The sequence below is a fragment of the Vulpes lagopus genome, chromosome 8 (genome assembly GCF_018345385.1).
Source record: "Vulpes lagopus strain Blue_001 chromosome 8, ASM1834538v1, whole genome shotgun sequence".
Taxonomy (NCBI): Eukaryota; Metazoa; Chordata; class Mammalia; order Carnivora; family Canidae; genus Vulpes; species Vulpes lagopus.
In genome coordinates this window covers 115,092,311-115,110,222 of record NC_054831.1, presented here as the reverse complement: position 1 = coordinate 115,110,222, position 17,912 = coordinate 115,092,311, and positions in this window count along the sequence as shown.

The window sequence follows — 17,912 nt, the reverse complement described above, 5'->3', positions numbered from 1 at the left end:
GTGGCTAAGCCTGTGAGCCCTGCAACCAGTCTGCCTGGTGTCGGAGACTGGTTTGCACGCTGACTAGTGGTATGGCACTGGACTCTGCTTCCACGTCTGTAAAATGGGGGTAGGGGTAATGATAGTATGTACCTTATAGGTTGTTATTAGATTATGAGACAGTTTATGTAAAGTGCTTAGCATGGTTGCAAACCGAAAGTGCTCAAAAACATTAATTGTGTAATAATTATAATACTGAGAGTATTCCCACCCTGTCCACACCCCTTTAACTAGGAAAAAGACTGAAAGCCCTTACTACAGAGAGCCGGTAGCAGGCATCTCTCTCTCTCCTGATGCTCAACCCAGCTGTTTTTCCCACTTCTCACAACTGGGAAGTGGCCAATATAAGGAACCTGAAGGGAGCACTTTGCCAGCTGGCTGGGCCTGCTGATGCCAGCACCTCCCCCGGTGCAGCAGAGGGGCCCAGGAATCTGCATCCATGGCAGCATCTGTAGGGGTCCCAACCTATGTGAAGAGATGCCTTTCCTTCACCCCAACCCAGCGTGTCACCTGCAGCTACAGAGGTACCAGTGACTCCCTTGCTGTCCTCTAGAAACATCTAGTCCCGGTAGCTCCCCTGGGCAGCTTCTCCACCGTGCCCAGTGCCCCTAGCCCCTGCCACAACGCTGCCCACCCTCCGCCGACTAGTGCCCTGGTTCACGACTTCCAGGAAGCAGCCGAGGCATAGGGTGCAGCCGGGCAGCCTCCACCAGGGGGACTGCAAATTGATATCTAGCACCTGATAGACATTTACTGTAGCAACCCCCTCCCACCCCAGCGGGATTGCAGTCCTACCACCACTGCCCCCCACCCCCCGCAACTCTCTTTATTATCACCAGGCAGAATTGACCATGTTCCTCTGACTGCCTTGCCATGGCTCCCAGTGTACTTGCCCTGGCCCCCCACAACCTCTTGAGCTCTGGCCCCACACCCCTTGCCTCCCGCAGCCCCTACTGCTCCTCCCAAACCTCCTGGACTCCACACACTTGGCCTGGTCTGGCTTCAGAGACGTTGCCCTTGCCCTGCCTGGAACATTCTAGAGCTGTCTTCTTGTGGCTGATTCTCTAATATCCCTCCCCAGAGAAGCCACCTCTGACCACGCTGTTCAAAGCAGCTCCTTCAGCGGGCAAGAGTCATGGCTTCTATCTGCTTTCTTTTTCCTCAAACCCTTTCTCATGATTCATTTTCACCTTTTTATTCAATTGTTAACTCCCTGTCTTCCATGCTGGAACAGGACAGCAAGCCCTGTCGTGGAAACTGCTGCATCCCCAGGGCATAGAACAGGGACACAGCAGATGCTCAATGTGTATTCATCAAATGCATACATCACACCCTCCACTAAAAGCTGTCTGTCCTGTGCCCTGAACCCAACTTGCTCACTGATTTGCAGCTTTCTTTTCTTCAAAGTTCAGGGTCTGGGTTCAGGCTGCTATTCCTGGGTGATGCTCCTCCATGGGCACTAGGCTGTGGAGGGGTCCTGTTACCTTCCCATCAAAGCCCTTCCAGCGCCCCCAGTAAGGCCAGGGTGCAGACCCATGGAAAGCTGCCCTGGGCTGGCCTCATGGTAACAGGAGTCCTGGAGCAGGGGGTAGAGCTTGGCCTTAAACATTAACTGCCAATAACGAAGGGAAAATGAAAGCCCTTTCCTAGGGAGCACCCTCGTGTACTGTGATTTACAGTAAGAAAGATTTCTGTCCCAGTTTCTGGCACAGAGCTCCTAAAGGCCTTGGAATTTCCGAGGTGTGGAAACAGTACAGGTATCTTTTGTTATGTTAATGAAATGACGTTTGGAAGCACTTAAGGTGAGGTGGGGAGAGGGTGGGTGTCTGTCGACAGTGGAGCCAACCTTATGATTGGAGGGTTGGAACCTTCAGTCCCACCCCACTGATCTCAAGGGAGGGAATCTCAAGGGAGGGAAGAGGGGCTGGAGATGGAGTTCTTTTGGGGGTGGTCAATGATTTAATGAGCCATGCCCGTGTGATGTAGCCTCCATAAAAATCCCAAACGGACAGGGTTTGGAGAACTTCCAGGCTGGTGAATGCGCGGATATTCAGGGGAAGTGGTGCGCCTGGAGAGGGCGTGGAAGTTCTGAGCCCCTTTTTGTCAATCTTGCCCCATGGGTTGCTTCTCTCTGGCTGTTCCTGAGTTATATATTTTTATAATAAATTGGTAATCTACTAAATCAAGTGTTCCTCTGTGTTCTGGGAACCACTCTAGGAAATTAATCCAACCCAAGGAGAGGGTCATGGCATCTCTGATTTACAGCCAGTTGATCAGAAGCACAGATGATGACCTGGACTAGCAATTGGCATTTGAAGAGGAAGGCAATCTTATGAGACTGAACCCTCAACCTGGAGGATCTGATGCCATGTCCAGACAGGTGGCGTCAGAATGGAGTTGACTCACAGGATGCTCAACTCATGTTGGAGAAACTCACATGCACACACATTGGAATTGCTACCAGAATCTTACCTTATTTTCACCTGAGAGAAGAAGCAGAGCACCGTTTGCAGCAAGGGGCCTCAATGCATCACAGCACAGTGGACAAGATTAGTCCTTTGCTGACTCCGAAGCAGCAGAGACAATGCATTGTCTAGACTTCTTTGTACCTTTAAGAACTCCCAGGGCCGACTCACTCTTACCCCCGCAGAAGACTGCAGCTCCAAGTAGCTCCAGAGAATCTAGAGCGAGATGGTGTGGGCTCTACCTCCGTCATACCACTCACTGGCTGAGTGTTCTTAAGGTAATTACTTAACCTCTCTGTGCCTCAGATTCATCCCATGTAAAATATATATAAAGATATTTAGAATCCCTACCTTCTTAGGGTTTCTACAAGGCATACAGGGTTAACATGTGCAATACATTTAAAATAATGTCTGGAACATGAGAGACTCCAAACTGGGAAACGAACAAGGGGTGGTGGAAAAGGAGGTGGGCGGGGGATGGGGTGACTGGGTGATGGGCACTAAGGGGGGCACTTGATGGGATGAGCACTGGGTGTTATGCTATACGTTGACAAATTGAACTCCAATAAAAAAATGTAATAAAAAATAAAAAATGAAGCATCCTTACATAATCATAATGCAAGTGGACACGGGATAAAAAAAATAAAATAATGTCTGGAAGATAGTAAATCCTCAATATATGTTAGCCCTGGTCCTGGCCCCAATATAGGAGAAATGTACACTAGATGGAAGGAGACTTGAAAAAGGAAACTTTGGGATGCCTGGGTGGTTCAACAATTGAGCATCTGCCTTGGCTCAGGGCGTGATCCCAGTCTGAAATTGCATTGGGCCCCCTGCAAGGAGCCTGCTTCTCCCTCTGCCTATGTCTCTGCCTCTCTCTGCCTCTCATGAATAAATAAATAAAATCTTAAAAAAAAAAAAAAAAGAAAATTTCACAAATACCCAAGAGTTTAGCTATAAGTCAGCCCAGTTCTCAGAGCGGAATTAAGAAGCAGGAAATATCTGAAAATCTTTTCTTTTGACTCCCTTTTAGGGCCCAAGACCCCAGGTCCAAGTCTGGCTTTGCTCCCAGCTGAGCCTGGCTCTCAGGCAAATAACTGTGATCCTCTTGCAGGGATCTCTCTAACAGGCGCTGCATTCGAGGGAGCCACATTCCAAGAATCCCACGTGCTCACACTGAACGCCATTGCCCAGCCCAAACCAACGAGCTCAAGAAGGCTTCCTTGTCTTTCGCCCACTGCCCACCATCATTAATCTCCTCTTCTCAGGTTTCCCTCCCTCACATGGCTCTCGCTCCATCGCACCTGTGTTCTGGGGAGGTTCCACAGCTCCTGGATGAAGGGAAGATCGTGTAGTATCCTACAGTGGGCATCCCAGCATCCACAGCAAATCCTTGGGGGCTGCTCACACCTGCAACCTTGTTTACCCTCCTCTTACTTTGTAATATGCCCTCCAGAGAGTCCCTGCCTGCTGTGGAGACTCAAACTTTTCAGACCATTCCCTTCTTGTTGATGATCCCTCTACCTGGAAAGATTCTACCTCAAGGTGGAACCATGCTTTCTTCAAGATTCAGCTCAAACTCCTTCTCAGTCAACCCTCCCTACTGCCTGATCCCAGTACCACCCTCTCCACTCCATCCTCACACACCAAGATAGTAAAATAATCTTATCCTAGAGTCATCTTCCCCTTTAGACTGCGAGGTCTCCTTGCATCAGCTCCAGGCCACAGGGCCTTTGCACTGCTGTTCCTTTTCCCTGAATACTCTTTCTCCATTCTTCATTTTGCCAAGTCCTCCTCATCCTCTAGCTCTCCGTCATACCTCACTTTCCCAACTTTTTCATCAAGATTCAGTCCCTTGGAGAAGAAATGTTGGGAAATATCAGGAAGGGAGACAGAACATAAAGACTCCTAACTCGGGGAAACAAACTAGGGGTGGTGGAAGGGGAGGAGGGCGGGTGTTGGAGGGGAAGGGGTGACGGGCACTGAGGTGGACACTTGATGGGATGAGCACTGGGTGTTTTTCTGTATGTTGGTAAATTGAACACCAATAAAAATTAATTAAAAAAAAAAAAAAGATTCAGTCCCTTGGTTACATTATGTTATGTGCTGAACTGCGCCTCCTCCAATTTTGTATGTGGAAGCCCTAATGTCCAGTACCTCAGACTCTGACTGTATTTGAAGACAAGGCCTTTAAAAAAGTGGTTAAGTTAAAATGAGGCCTTTAGGGTGGGCCCTGATCCAATCTGACTGATGTCCTTATAAGAAGAGAAACATCAGAGAAGCATGTTCAGAGGAAGGAAAAAAACATGTGAAGACACATTGAGAAGCTGGACAAGGAGAGAAATCATAGAAGAAATCAAGACTTCCAACACCTTGGTCTTGGACTTCCAGCCTTGAGAACTGTGAGAAAATTGTGTGTTCTCTGAGCCACCCAGCTTGTGGTATTTTGTCATGGCAGCCTGAGCAGGCAAATATATACTCTGTCATGGAATTCTGTTATTTTCTTTTATTGGCTCATCCCAATCTGTAAATACACATTTGTGGTAGACACCTCTGCTGCTCACCAGTATTTTTTGGTCCTTCATCATCTTGAAACATGAGAGGTCGGACTTCCCAGCTCCCACTGGTTAGGAGCATCTATGTGACTTACTTTTGCCAAGGAGACATAAGTGGAAGTGACACATGTCACTTCCAAGTGACAGCAGTTGGGAGGTCAACCCCAATTCTCTGTGCTCTCTCTTCCTCTGCAGCGGCCGCCAGAGAGCATATGTAGACATAGAGATACCACAGTATCAGAGCAACCAACACATGGGGGACAGCTGTCCTCAAGAGCCACCTAGACCTGTAGTAAACTTGAGCGAGCACGAAATCAACTTCTGTCAGGTTAAGTCACTGAGATCTTTGGTTTGTTGTTGAAATATAACCTCACCTATCTTGCCTGCTGCAATATGTATCTGCATCTCTCTACCAACAGGATATAAGTCCCAGAAATGTAGGGCCTTGGCTCATTTGTCCCTCTCTGTATCACAAGTGGCTGACACACTATTTGGTACACAGTAGGTGCTTAGTAGAGTTTCATAGAATGAATGAATTGTGGATTCCCCCAGGGGAAGAGGAGGGCCCCTCTGGGAAGGGGAGGGTCCCCAGGGCCCAGGACAAGACTTGGCACTGTCCATGCTGAGTAAATATCTCTTGAACTAAACAGAATTGAATAGAGCTGAATCCTCTCCCCATGAATGCTGAGGAATTCTCCACCCCGCCCCCACTGCCACCCCAGACTCCAGCCTTCTCTCCTCCCCAGAGTAAGTAAATTGTCCCACCACCTGACAACTGTCACGCTGTGTTTCAAGTGCTCTTGGGCTCACACCTCGCCATTTGCCATTTGTTATCTCAAGATTAACAGTCTGGCAGGTTTTGCTGACACAGCACTCACCCTGTGCTGGGTAGGGAGAGTGTTCCAGCCCGAGAGACAGGCACACTCTTCCCTGCTGTGACCACACTCAGGCAGAAGTACTTTTGGACTCCCGCTGAGTCCAGATGAAATGGGGAAAAAGCCAACAGCCTAGAAGGCAGGTTTTCATCTCTGCTGCCTCTCCAAGAAGCCCTCCAGTCCTGGACTCAATACTCCTCCCCTCGAACAGTGTCAGGAGAGAAGTGGGGGGCCCTGCAAGGAGATACTGTCCTAGACATGTAGGCAAAGTCAGAAACTATGCTGTGGTCCCCACATCCTTGCCCTAACACACTGTAGGTCAGGAATGGCCAAAAGGTTTCATCTCACTTGTCAGCTCCACTAATTCAAGGAGGCTTTAGGAAGGGTTCTGAGGCTGACCCAGTCAGAAAAGCTTCTGTCATCAACGTGTGATGTCTGCTATGGATATGGGGTAGTGATGGAGGGACGGCAAAGGCATGCATGCCACATTTCTATCATTCCCATTGTAGATACTCTATAAATGTTGACAGAAGTCTGTAAAACACTAAGTTTTCCCCAAAATAGCCAAAGACTACTTGAGAGGAAAAACCCTCAATTGCTCCATAAGTATAAACTGAGAATCAACTATGTGCCCAGCTCTTTACAAAGACAGACAGGGGGCTGGTCTCTGCCCTCAAGGAACTTCTGGCTTGCTCAGGACACACACACACACACACACACACACACACCAAATACACACACACACACACACACACACACAGCAAGAGCCAGTGAAGCTGAAAACTCTTTGTTTCCTTTCAACAATGAGAACAAAAGCCATTGGAGGTCTGTTACTTTGTGAGGATGAACCGGGTGGACCCCAGAGAGAAGCAGCCAGACAGGAGTGCTAATGTGCTTACCCTACACAGCTGAGACTGGTCTCCCCCTCCCCAAAGAGGGCATTGCCTGACCACACAGAACAAATGGCATGAGGAAGCACTGTATGCAAAACACTCAACCATTTACAAGCCATCTGTACAATATTTACCATATTCCACCTCTATTATAATGCACTTAATCATCTTTGTAAGTCAACAAACTTTTGACCCTAAGTGCACTTATTTTTGAAGATGAACTTTATAATACTCAGGTAAATCAAAAGATAGTATCACTCACCATCAACAGATAGTTACTGTCAAACAATTGCGTTAAATAAATTGCAATAAAATAAAAATATCCATCTCTATGCCTCCTGAAATCACTTGTATGACATTTTGGTGAACACTGGTCCAATGGAAAGAGAATTAGACTAAAAATCAAAATAGCTGGTGCATGTCCTAGGGCTGCTCTAAAAATTGTGGTCATTTATTGAGAGTTGTATATGTGTCAGGCATTGTATAGCTGTCTCCTCCAGTCCTCATGCCAGGTAGGTATTCAAATATTCATTTCTCAGGTGAGAAAAATTGGGTCTCCGGAGCTTAAGTAATTTACCCAAAGTCCCAGGGCTAAGAAGCTTCAGAACTGGAATTTACCCACAGGTCTGGCTGACCCCAACCCCTGGGTTCTTCTTATGAGGCCACTCTGATCTCTCTGCTCTCTTGGCCTCTCTGCTTCAGAGTGGTCATCTGCAAGATGCAGGTTCCAGACCAGATGCTCTCTGAAGGTTTTGGACTCCAGAGGCTGATGAGACTGCAAACCAGGAAGCGCTCTCACCTTTGGCTCCACACGGTCTAAGTGAAGCAACTTGTTTAGAAATACCCAAGCAGGATTAGGCAGCTGAGGAAATGACTGGAATGTTCTGATTAACAAAGGCTGCTGGCATGATTGACTACATGCCTGGAAGAAAACAAAGTGAGACCTCTGTCTGACACTATTTACCACAAGAAACTCCAGGCAGAATGACAATTTAAACGTGAAGAAGACAAAAAAAAAAAAATAAACACTAAGGTTAACAACGATATCTATTGTCCATGATGTATTAAGTGGAGGGAAAAGCAAGCTGCAGAGAATTCCATGTGGTAAAATCCCACTTGGGGGAAAAAATGCAAAAAAGAAAAAGCCCACAAGAGTATATATGTCTGGGGGCAGCTGGGTGGCTCTGTGGTTAGGACTGTCTGCCTTCAGCTCAGGTCATGATCCCGGGGTCCCAGGATCGAGTCCAGCATCAGGCTCCCTGTGAGGACCCTGCTTCTCCCTCTGTCTATGTCTCTGCTTCTCTGTATCTCTCATGAATGAATAAATACAATCCTTTTTTTTAAAAAAGAGTATATATGTCTGTAATTATCTGTCCCAGCTTGGGGAAAAACCTGGAAGCACAGACACTAGGCAGTTAGCATTGATTATTTCCCTTATGAAGGGGAGGGGGGATGGGAAAAGGAGATAAGAAGAGAAGGTAAAAGAAAGAAAGAAAAAGGGTTCATAATGAACTGGAAACATTTAGCATAGTAAGTAAAAATATAATATATGAAATATTACCTAGTGTAAATATTTACAAAGTTAAGTAACCACGTGGACAAGGGTCATAATGTAACAAAGAAAAACACGAGTTAATTAGGTAATAGAATTGCGAGAACTTTTTGTCTTAGACCTCCACTTGCAATTTTTTTTTTTGCAATATTGTAACAGGAATAATGTATTGCAACACCTTAAGTCATTAAGAGTAAGATTTCCCCAATATTCTGGATATGTCCAGAAAATAAGATATTTCCCATACACTGCCCAGAGCATTGTTGCATGGAGCACCTGAAGAGGGCAAGCACAGGCAGTTCTGAATGACAAGGCTAATACTCTCTGTTCCTATCCCCTGCCTGAATTCTTACAGGATTCTCCAAATTACAGAAAAATCCCCTCATGAACGGTGGTCTCATCTGTAAGGCTTTCATTTAGCTATTTGATTTGGATTCAAATGAACATGGAGAAGCTGATGGCAAAAATTCCCGGATAACCACGCTCTTATTAGCCAGATTGGAAACATGGTCATTGGTTGACTTTTTGATTTCGACTTTTCCAAGGCATCCCCAAGTCTGACCTAGTAAGAAGGAAGTAGTCACAGTCCTCCTTAGCTGGGAGAAATGAAGGTTTTCATCTTTTATTAAACACCGGCTAAACAGTGATACCTCAGAGAGGGAAGGTTTAAAGAAGCAAACTGATATATTTTGCTAATTAAACCATTAAAAACCTCATTTAGGTGTAAATAAGGAAGGCCCATTAAATCTTAATGTACAGCCTGGGGTGTGAGCTTGGCTCTTGTGCTAAGTGCCCAGGTCCTGACCCCAGGAAAGTGATTAAAAATAGAACTCCCACCAAAGCACTGTGTAGCCTCTACCAGAATAGGAGGTGGTCCCCGCAAATGAGACACCCTGAGCCCAACCCAACACACACAGAAGACACAGGGAAGGGAGGGTCATTCCTCCAGGTGATTCTCTCCATCCTCCAGGCCACAGTTCAGGGAAGAGCAGCATTAGGACCCAGCTGGGGCCAGAAGGGCCCCTGGACAATCTTCAGAGCAGCTTGGGAGGCCAGTGGATCTGAAATGGAGCACAGCTGTGTGGATTCTGGCACAGTCCCTCGCTGTCCTTAAATGACTGAATGTCCCCAGGCTGGGGTTCACTCCATTGATAACTCAGGGTTGGGCAGCAGCAAGCTCACTTCGCAGAATTTAATGAAGATTAAATGAAATCATGTGTATGAAATGAGCTACTGTAGGGTTTGGTATGTTCTATATGCTCAATAAATATTTTAGAAACCATTTCTGAAAAACAAAAATATACTAAAAATTCTTGGAAAAATATACAAGAAAATTTTAACAATGGCATTCTCTAGGTGGCTTTGATCTATTATTACATTTCTATATTTTCTATAAAAAATTTATATTACTTATAAAAATTTTTAAAGTACTCGAAAGACTTTAATTTTCTGCCAGACTACAGAAAATTTTTTTAATAATTTTTTTTTAAATTCTAGTTAGGTAACATACAGTGCAATATTGGTTTCAGGAGTAGAATTCAGTGACTCATCAGCAACATACAACACCCAGCGCTCATCATAACAAGTGTCCTCGTTACTACCCATCACCCACCTAGCCCATCCTCCATCCACCACCGGCCAGCCTACCACTCTTGACGTGAGGCTACTACTATTTATTCTAGGAGGTGGATTTACTTTTTATGCTGTATACACTTTTCTACCTTTTTAAGCCATGTGCATACATTAGCTTTTCCAAAATGAATGAAGGAATGAACAGATTGATTAAAAATGAAAACATTTTTTATTGATAAGTAGGGAAAACAAGGCTCTGAGAGATAAAATGAGTTGTCAGGCTGACAAGCGAGGGCTCCATCCTCCTAGCCAGTGCTCTTTCCCCTCTGCATGATTTTACTTTGCATGCTACCCTCTTGAGAAACATTTATTAGAAAAAGAAATTGTCTTGTTTCTACAGAGATATGGCTCATCAGGGAGATGGAAAAGAACACAGGTAAGTGTGGGAATAATGGAGGTGGCTGTGTTTTTGCCCTAAGGACTGTGAAGAAAAAAAATCACGAGGCAGAAGGTGCAAACACATCCAAGCATGGAATTCATGAGTTATCGATTGAAAGAATTATTCATTCATTCAACAAATATGTATTAAGTGTTTGCCATGTGCTGAGCACCATGCTGAAGACACAGAGGTGAACAAAGCAGGCTTTCATGGAGCAGTTTAGAGTCTAGTGGAGGAAGCAGCAAGTAAAAAGCAAAATTGAATAGATCTCACATCTTGTGGTCAGAGCTGTGCAGGACAAGCCAGAGGACTGGGTAGGTGAAGGTCAGTGAGAAGTTTTCTAAAGAAATACCATATAGGCTGAGAAATAAAGGATTGCCAGCTTAAGAGTGAAGGGAAAACCATTGTAGAAAAAGGAAACTGCATGGGTGAAAATAACAAGACAGGAATGGGTATAAAGTTTCAGTTTATGCAAGATAGGTAAGTTCTAGAGGTCTGCCATAAAGCCTTGTGCCTATAGTCAACAATATAGCATGATGTGCTCAGTTCGTGAAGAAGGTAGTTCTCATGTTATGTGTTACCTCAATGAAAAGTGAAAGAAAGGAAGAGAGGAGGGAAAGGAAGAAAGAGAAAGAAAAAGAAAGTGGAAGGAAGGGTGGAAGAAAGGTAGGAAGGAGGGAAGGAAGAATAGAAGGAAGGACAGAAGGAAGGAGGGAGGAAAGGAAGGATGCAAGTAAGAAGAGAAGGAAGGAGGGTATTATCTAAGTACTTACTGTATGCCCAGCATGCCCCTAGGCCTTTGGTAGAGAATGCAAAGATTTCAGACCTCAACTTACAAACTTGTTGTTGTAGAAGCAAAATACATGAAACAAGATGTCCCACCCAGATCCATCTCTGCTCAGAAATGATCTGTTCTGTGCTCATTCTCTCAAGTCCATATGAGTGAGGTACATACTAAGGTGTTTCCATCTCATAATCAATCATTAATTCCTGTGTTTTACCAGGGCCAGGGTTAATGTTGTAAGTCAGGTATGACTACTGTTGGGTAATTTGCCACAATAGAGACTATGGTTGCATGGGAGGCCTCTGGTCTGCCTGCCCAGGATGTAATTCCAAGCCCCAGGAAATCACCATTGACAGGCCTACTAGAGTCCCATCACTCACTCTCTGTTTTCAGCCACATCAGTCTTCCTTTAGCTCCTGGAAAGTGCCAGTTCTTTCCTGACTCAGGGCCTTTGCACATGCTTTACCTGTATTCTTTTATATTCTCCCCCATCTCTTATCTCACTCAGCCCCTCTTAACTGCAGTGGTCAGCTCAAGCCTCCAAACTCCCTCTTTCCTCCCAGCAGGGTTCCTTTCTTAACATGCAATTAAAGGACTGTATCCTGTCCTTTGCAGAGATTTTCCAGTTCCCAATAAAACATAGATTAGTGTGATTATTTCATCACTGTCTATCTCCTCCACTCATCAAAAAATCCCATAGAATCATAAAGAAGTCTGTTTTTTGCTTATCTCCATATCAGTGTCAAATCCATATCAGGCACTTAAAAAAAAAGAATGAAGAAAAAAAGAGAAAAAGTGAATTCTTTCATGGCAGCATGTGTCTTGAATGAGCTCAGTAATCTTGGCACTGATGGTCTCCCCTTGGTAGTCTCCCAGGGCAGTTAGGCAGAGTAACCCTAGCCAGAGCAACTTGGGAGGTGCTTTCACAAACAGACTAAATTTGCCTCATCAGTGCTTAGAAGAGTCTTTCTTTTTTCTTCCATTCAATAAGGCCAGAAATGAGCCAGAAGTTGTTCCAAAAGATGATTGCAGAGATCAGTGCCCCGGAATCCATGATATTGAACAAGTCCATCATTTCTGGCTGCTGATTCTAGACCAGTGACTCATGATTGAGGAATGGAAGAAGTGCTGGATAAAACCCTCCAGTGGCTATCCCGCTTCTGGCTCTTATGCTAAGTGCCCAGGTCCTGACACCAGAAAAGTGATTAAAAATAGAACTCCCACCAAAGCACTGTGTAGCCCCTACCAGAAAAGGAGATGATCCCCCAAACGAAACACCTTTTATACACATCACTCCCTGAGCCCAACACACACAGAGAACACAGGGAAGAGAGGGTCATTCCTGAGCTGAAGTAGGATTTAGGACACCAAAGCAGGAGGGGTCCCCAGTTTTGATCCCCTTATCCAGGGCCAGAGATCTTCTCTACAGTGGAGAATGCTCTGTTACTTATGCGCTCTTACCCTTGTCTACAAAGCCCCAGGAGCTTTGCCTGTGTATCTTCTGGCCCTGTGTGTTTCCAAGAGTGGCAACAATCAGCGAGTTTCTGGCACTGGGGCATGGGGAAGCCCACCCAGCCCACAGTAAAGCCAATGAAGCTGGGAAACAGTGTGTGAAAATGGATCCATCAGAATCCAACCTAGGGGCCAACACATTGGGAATTTTTCTGGAGGAAGTGGGACTTGGGTGGTATTTTAAAGAAGAAGAGGTAGGAGTCGGAAGGTGGAAGAAGGGAGCAGGGCAGTGGTCTCAAGCCTATGCTGGTGCGGTGATTGGTCCAGGCTTGACAGGGTTACTGGGAGGTTGTTGTGAGCATTTGCTGCTTTGCTCTTAGAAGCACGAGGAAACCAGCTAGTGCCCTGTGGAGAAAGATGATTTTCAGGTGGCCCAGCAAGTTGTGTGGTATCTAAGATACTTCTAGAGTTTGGGGTTGTGTATGCCTTCATGACAAAGTGAGAATGGTGCTGGCCACCTCCATTTCAGAGGCTGCCTTTTTTTCCTTTCTTCTTCTTTTAATGTCTAGCTGACACTCAGAATGCTCCACTGCACTCTGCATCTCACTTGCCCAAGCTGGGCTGTAATCTTTCAAGAGCCAGCTGCTCGTCACATAATAATCAAACCAAGATGGATGGAGGTGGAATGCAAACAGCATCCCACTGTCTTGGCTCAGAGTCGGGCGGCCTTCCTTAGTGAGAGAGACAGACAAGAGAAGAGGCTTAAGTAATTCCCTCTCCCAGAATGAGTGAAACTAATGCTTGTATTTCTACTCAATGTATTCAAGTAGAGAAAGCCTGGAGCCAGGGGGCTAGAACACTGCCTTCTCACCCTGAGTTCCACTATACTCTCCAGCAACATGGCCTCCGACATATTGTTCAACTTCCTGAATCTTTCTCTTCCCATCTGTAAAATAAGATGAAAAATACTTAATGGTCCAGAAAGCCCTCTCTGAGGAGATGATATTTGAGGTAAGACCTAATTTTGAAAAAAAAAGAATCTAGATGTGAATTTCTGGGGAAAGCAATCTCCAGGCAGAGGAAACAGAAAGTACAAAGGCCCCAAGGCAGGAGGAAGCCTTGCTTCTTTGAAGAATAACAACAACAATAATAAAAGCTGGTATGACTGGAGCAGAGGCAAGTGGGAGAGATGGTAAGAGATTTTGTCAAAGTAGTGAGAAGCCCATGTGTATGACCTTAGAGACCTTGGTTTATATGAGTCATGATGAGAAGAAATCAAGGTGTTTTAGGCAGGAAAATGATATGATATGATATACATTCGTAAAAGAGTATCCTGGCTGCTGCATAAAGAATGAATAAAGGTGGGTGGGAGACAAGGTGTAAGCATAAAAAATATTTATGAGCCCACTAAAGTCACTCCTGCAAAAGATGATTGTAGGTAGGGCTAGAGTGATAGCAGTGGAAGTGGAGAGGTAAACAGATTGGGGATATATCATGGAAGCAAAGTCAATAAGATACTTTCACATATGACCTATAGAATCACAGATGTCTGACAGTCTTCCTTCATTTTGTTCCATCTCTGCCCTCTTCAGTTCAAGCTAGCAGCATTTCTGCTGAGATGGTTGACCAAATCTACAAGTCACACATATAACCTTTTTAGGCAGTGGTTGTCCAGCCACACCCCTGTTCTCTCCAGAGAATGTATTCTCATTTTTTGTAATAAAGATAAGCTGAGAATTTTCCAGATCTACAAATTCTGGTTTATTTTTGGTTAACAATCCCTTCTGTGATTTATTTCTTTTCTCTCACATTTTACTATAAGCAGCAAGGAGAAACCAGGTCACACTTTCAACACTTTGCTTAAAAATCTCCTCAGCTTAACATCCAAGTGCATCACTTGCAATTTCTAATTTTCACAAAGCATCAGAACACAATTCAGCCAAATTCTCTGACACTTTATAACAAAGATTACCTTTCCTCCAGTTTCCAATAACATGTTTCTCATTTCCATCTGAGATCTCACCAGGAGTAACTTGACCATTTATATTTCTAGCAACAGTCTCTTCAGGATAATCTAGCTTTTTGTATCATGAACATCAAAACTCTTCCATCCTCAGAGGATTCTGGAAAGATGGTAAATAAGAAGCATGAGGAATCTGTTTCTCCACCCACATGGCAAATACAATGGCAAAATCTGTTTGATGTCACTATCTTGGAGTTCTGGAGTCTATTGAAGGCTTGCAACTTCCGGGAGAAGATTTGGATGGTCAATTGCCATTAATTTCAGTCAATTTCAGCAATTAGCACAGTAGCCTATACCTACCATCCACTTCTAGCCCGTGCTAGGTAGTTGTGTACATGTCCCTAGAGCAGCTCACAAGCAGCTTGTGAGAGATGAGGTAGGTTAAAGGCAAAAAAAAAAAAAAAAAAAAAAAAAAAAAAAAAGATCCTATCTTCCCAATATTGGGGATCTGTGCTCTGAATACTGATTACTGCTTATTATCACAGAGGTGCAGACAAAGGAGGGCAGCCATTTGTGCAGCACCTCTCTTCGTTGTGGCCAGCCCCTCCCCCATTTGTTTGATGTGAATTCCAGGGAACTTAAAGGGCTATTGCCCTTTTCCCGTGTTCATTTTTCTCTTTTCCTCCCTTCAGGAGCCAGCCATCAAAGACTAGGACATTCAAAAACAACTGCATTTATGGGAAAAATTAGGAAGTGATTACACATGGCTAGGAAAAAGCTCAGAAAAGACCTGGGAAGACAAGTTTACACCCCAGGCTGAGCCTTCACATATGGACAGCTACAACAATAAAAACAAACAAGCAAAAAAACAATAAAGCAAATTCTGAGGACAGGGTTGATTCTGATTTCCAGAGACATCACATTATTAGATTTAAATACCCAGTTTTCAATAAAAAGTCACAAGGCATAAAAAGAAACAGGAAAGTATGGCCATTCAAAGGGCAGAAAAGCAAAAGAAGTTATTACTGAAAAAAGCCTAATGACAGGTATCCTAGACAAGGATTTTAAAGAAGCAGTCATAAAGATGTTCAAAGAACTAATGGAAGATATGGAGAAAGTCAAGAAAATGATCTATGAACTAAATGGAAATTGAAAGCTAAAAGGAAACAAAAAAGAAATTCTGGACATGAGAAGTACAAGAACTGAAATGAAAAATTCACTAGCATGATTCAAATATAGATTTGAGCAGGAAGAAGAATCAGCAAACTAAAATATAGAATAATGGAAAATATCAAGTCTAAGAAATAGAAAAAGGATTGAAGGAAAGTGAACAAAACCCACGGGACCTTTGAAACTACATGAATGGACCAACATATGCATTGTGGGAGTCCTAGAAGAAGGAGAGGAAAAGGGACAGAGGGAATATTTGAAGAAATAATAACTGAAAACTTCCCAAATTTATGGAAAGCTATGAACATAAACATCTGAGAAGTTCAGTAAACTCCAAGTAAGATGAACTCAAGGAAATCCACACTGAGATACATTATAGTCAAACTTTCACGCTAAAGACAAATTGAGAACCTTGAAAGCAGAAAGAAAGAAGAGTTTCATCACATAAAAGAGACTCTCAAAAAGAACTTCAGCAGACTTCTCCATCAGATATTTTGGAGCCCAGAAGACAGTGGGCAGATGTATTTAAGGTGCTAAAAGAAAATAAAATTGTTAAACAAGAATCTTATATCCTGCAAAACTGTCCTTCAAAAGTAAGGGGGAAATTAAGTCATTCCCAGGTAAACAAAAGCTGAGAGATTTTGTCACTCCGAGGTATGCCCTGTAAGAAATGATCAAGAGAATTCACAAGGTGAAATGAAAGAACACTACACAGTAACTCAAAGCTGTGTGGAGAAACAAAAATACCAGTAAATACATGGGCTTATGAAAACTAGTGTCATTTTAAGATTGCTTTGTAACTGCTCTTTTTGTTTGGTATAGGATTTAAGGGATTAATGCATTTAAAGAAAAAAAAACACAAGTTTTAATCTAAAAGCTAGTATTACTATAACTGGTTTGCACCTCCAAATCTTGTTTCTACATATTTTAAGAGAGTTAACTAATGTATTTAAAAGAATTATTAGTTTACTTATTAGGCACACAATGTATAAAGACGGAATTTTGTGACATTAACAACTGAAAGAGTTGTGGATAGAGCTATAAAGGAGCAGAGTTTATGTTTGTTATTGAAGTTAAGTTGCTATAAATTCAAATTAGAGTGTTTTAACTGTAGTATGCTAAATGTAATCTCCATGATAACAACAAAAATAATAGCTAGAGAACATACAAAAGGAAATGAGAATTTAAGCATTTTACTACAAAAAAAATAAACTAAACACAAAAGAAGGCAGTAATGCAATAAATCAAAGACTAAGTCACAAGGGAAATTAGAAAATACTTAGAGGCAATGAAAATGAAAACACAACATACCAAAACTTATGGGACATAGCAAAAGTGCTGCTAAGGGGGAAATGTGTAGCTAAAAATGCTTACATTAAAAAATGGGAAAGATCTCAAATAAGCAACCTAACTTTACAATGCGGGGAACTAGAAAAATAAGAACAAACTAAACTCAAAGCTACCAGAAGGAAGGAAGTTGTAAAGATTAGAGCAGAGATATTTCTAGGAAATAGAAAAACAGAACAGAAAATCAATGAAATCAAAAGTTGGTTCTTTGAAAAGTTCCACAAAAATGACAACTCTCTAGGTAGGTGGACTAAGAACAAAAGAGAGGACCCAAATTACTAAACTCAGAAAGTGGGGACATTACTACCAATTCTACAGAAATAGAAATGATTATGAGAATACCATGAACAACTGTATGACAACAATTTGAATAACCTGATGAGATGGACACATTCCTAGAAACACAAAACCCGCCAAGTCTAAATCATGAAGAAATAGAAAATTGGAGTAGACTTGTAACTAGTAAAGAGATTGAATAAGTAATCAAAATCTCCTGACAAAGAAAAACCCTGGATCTGATGGCTTCACTAGAGATTCTATCACTTAACGAAGAACTTATACCAATTCCTCTCAAATTTTTTGAAAAGTGAGGAGGAGGGAATACCTGCTAACTCAGTCTATGAGGTCAGCATTACTTAATACCAAAGCCAGACAAAGATATCAGAAGAAAAGAAAACTACAGACCAATTGCCTTACAAACATTAATCCTAAACAAAATACTAGCAAACTGAATTCAGCAACATATTAAAAGGATTCTACACCATGATCAAGTGGAATGTACTCCTGGAGTGCAAAGATAGTTCAAC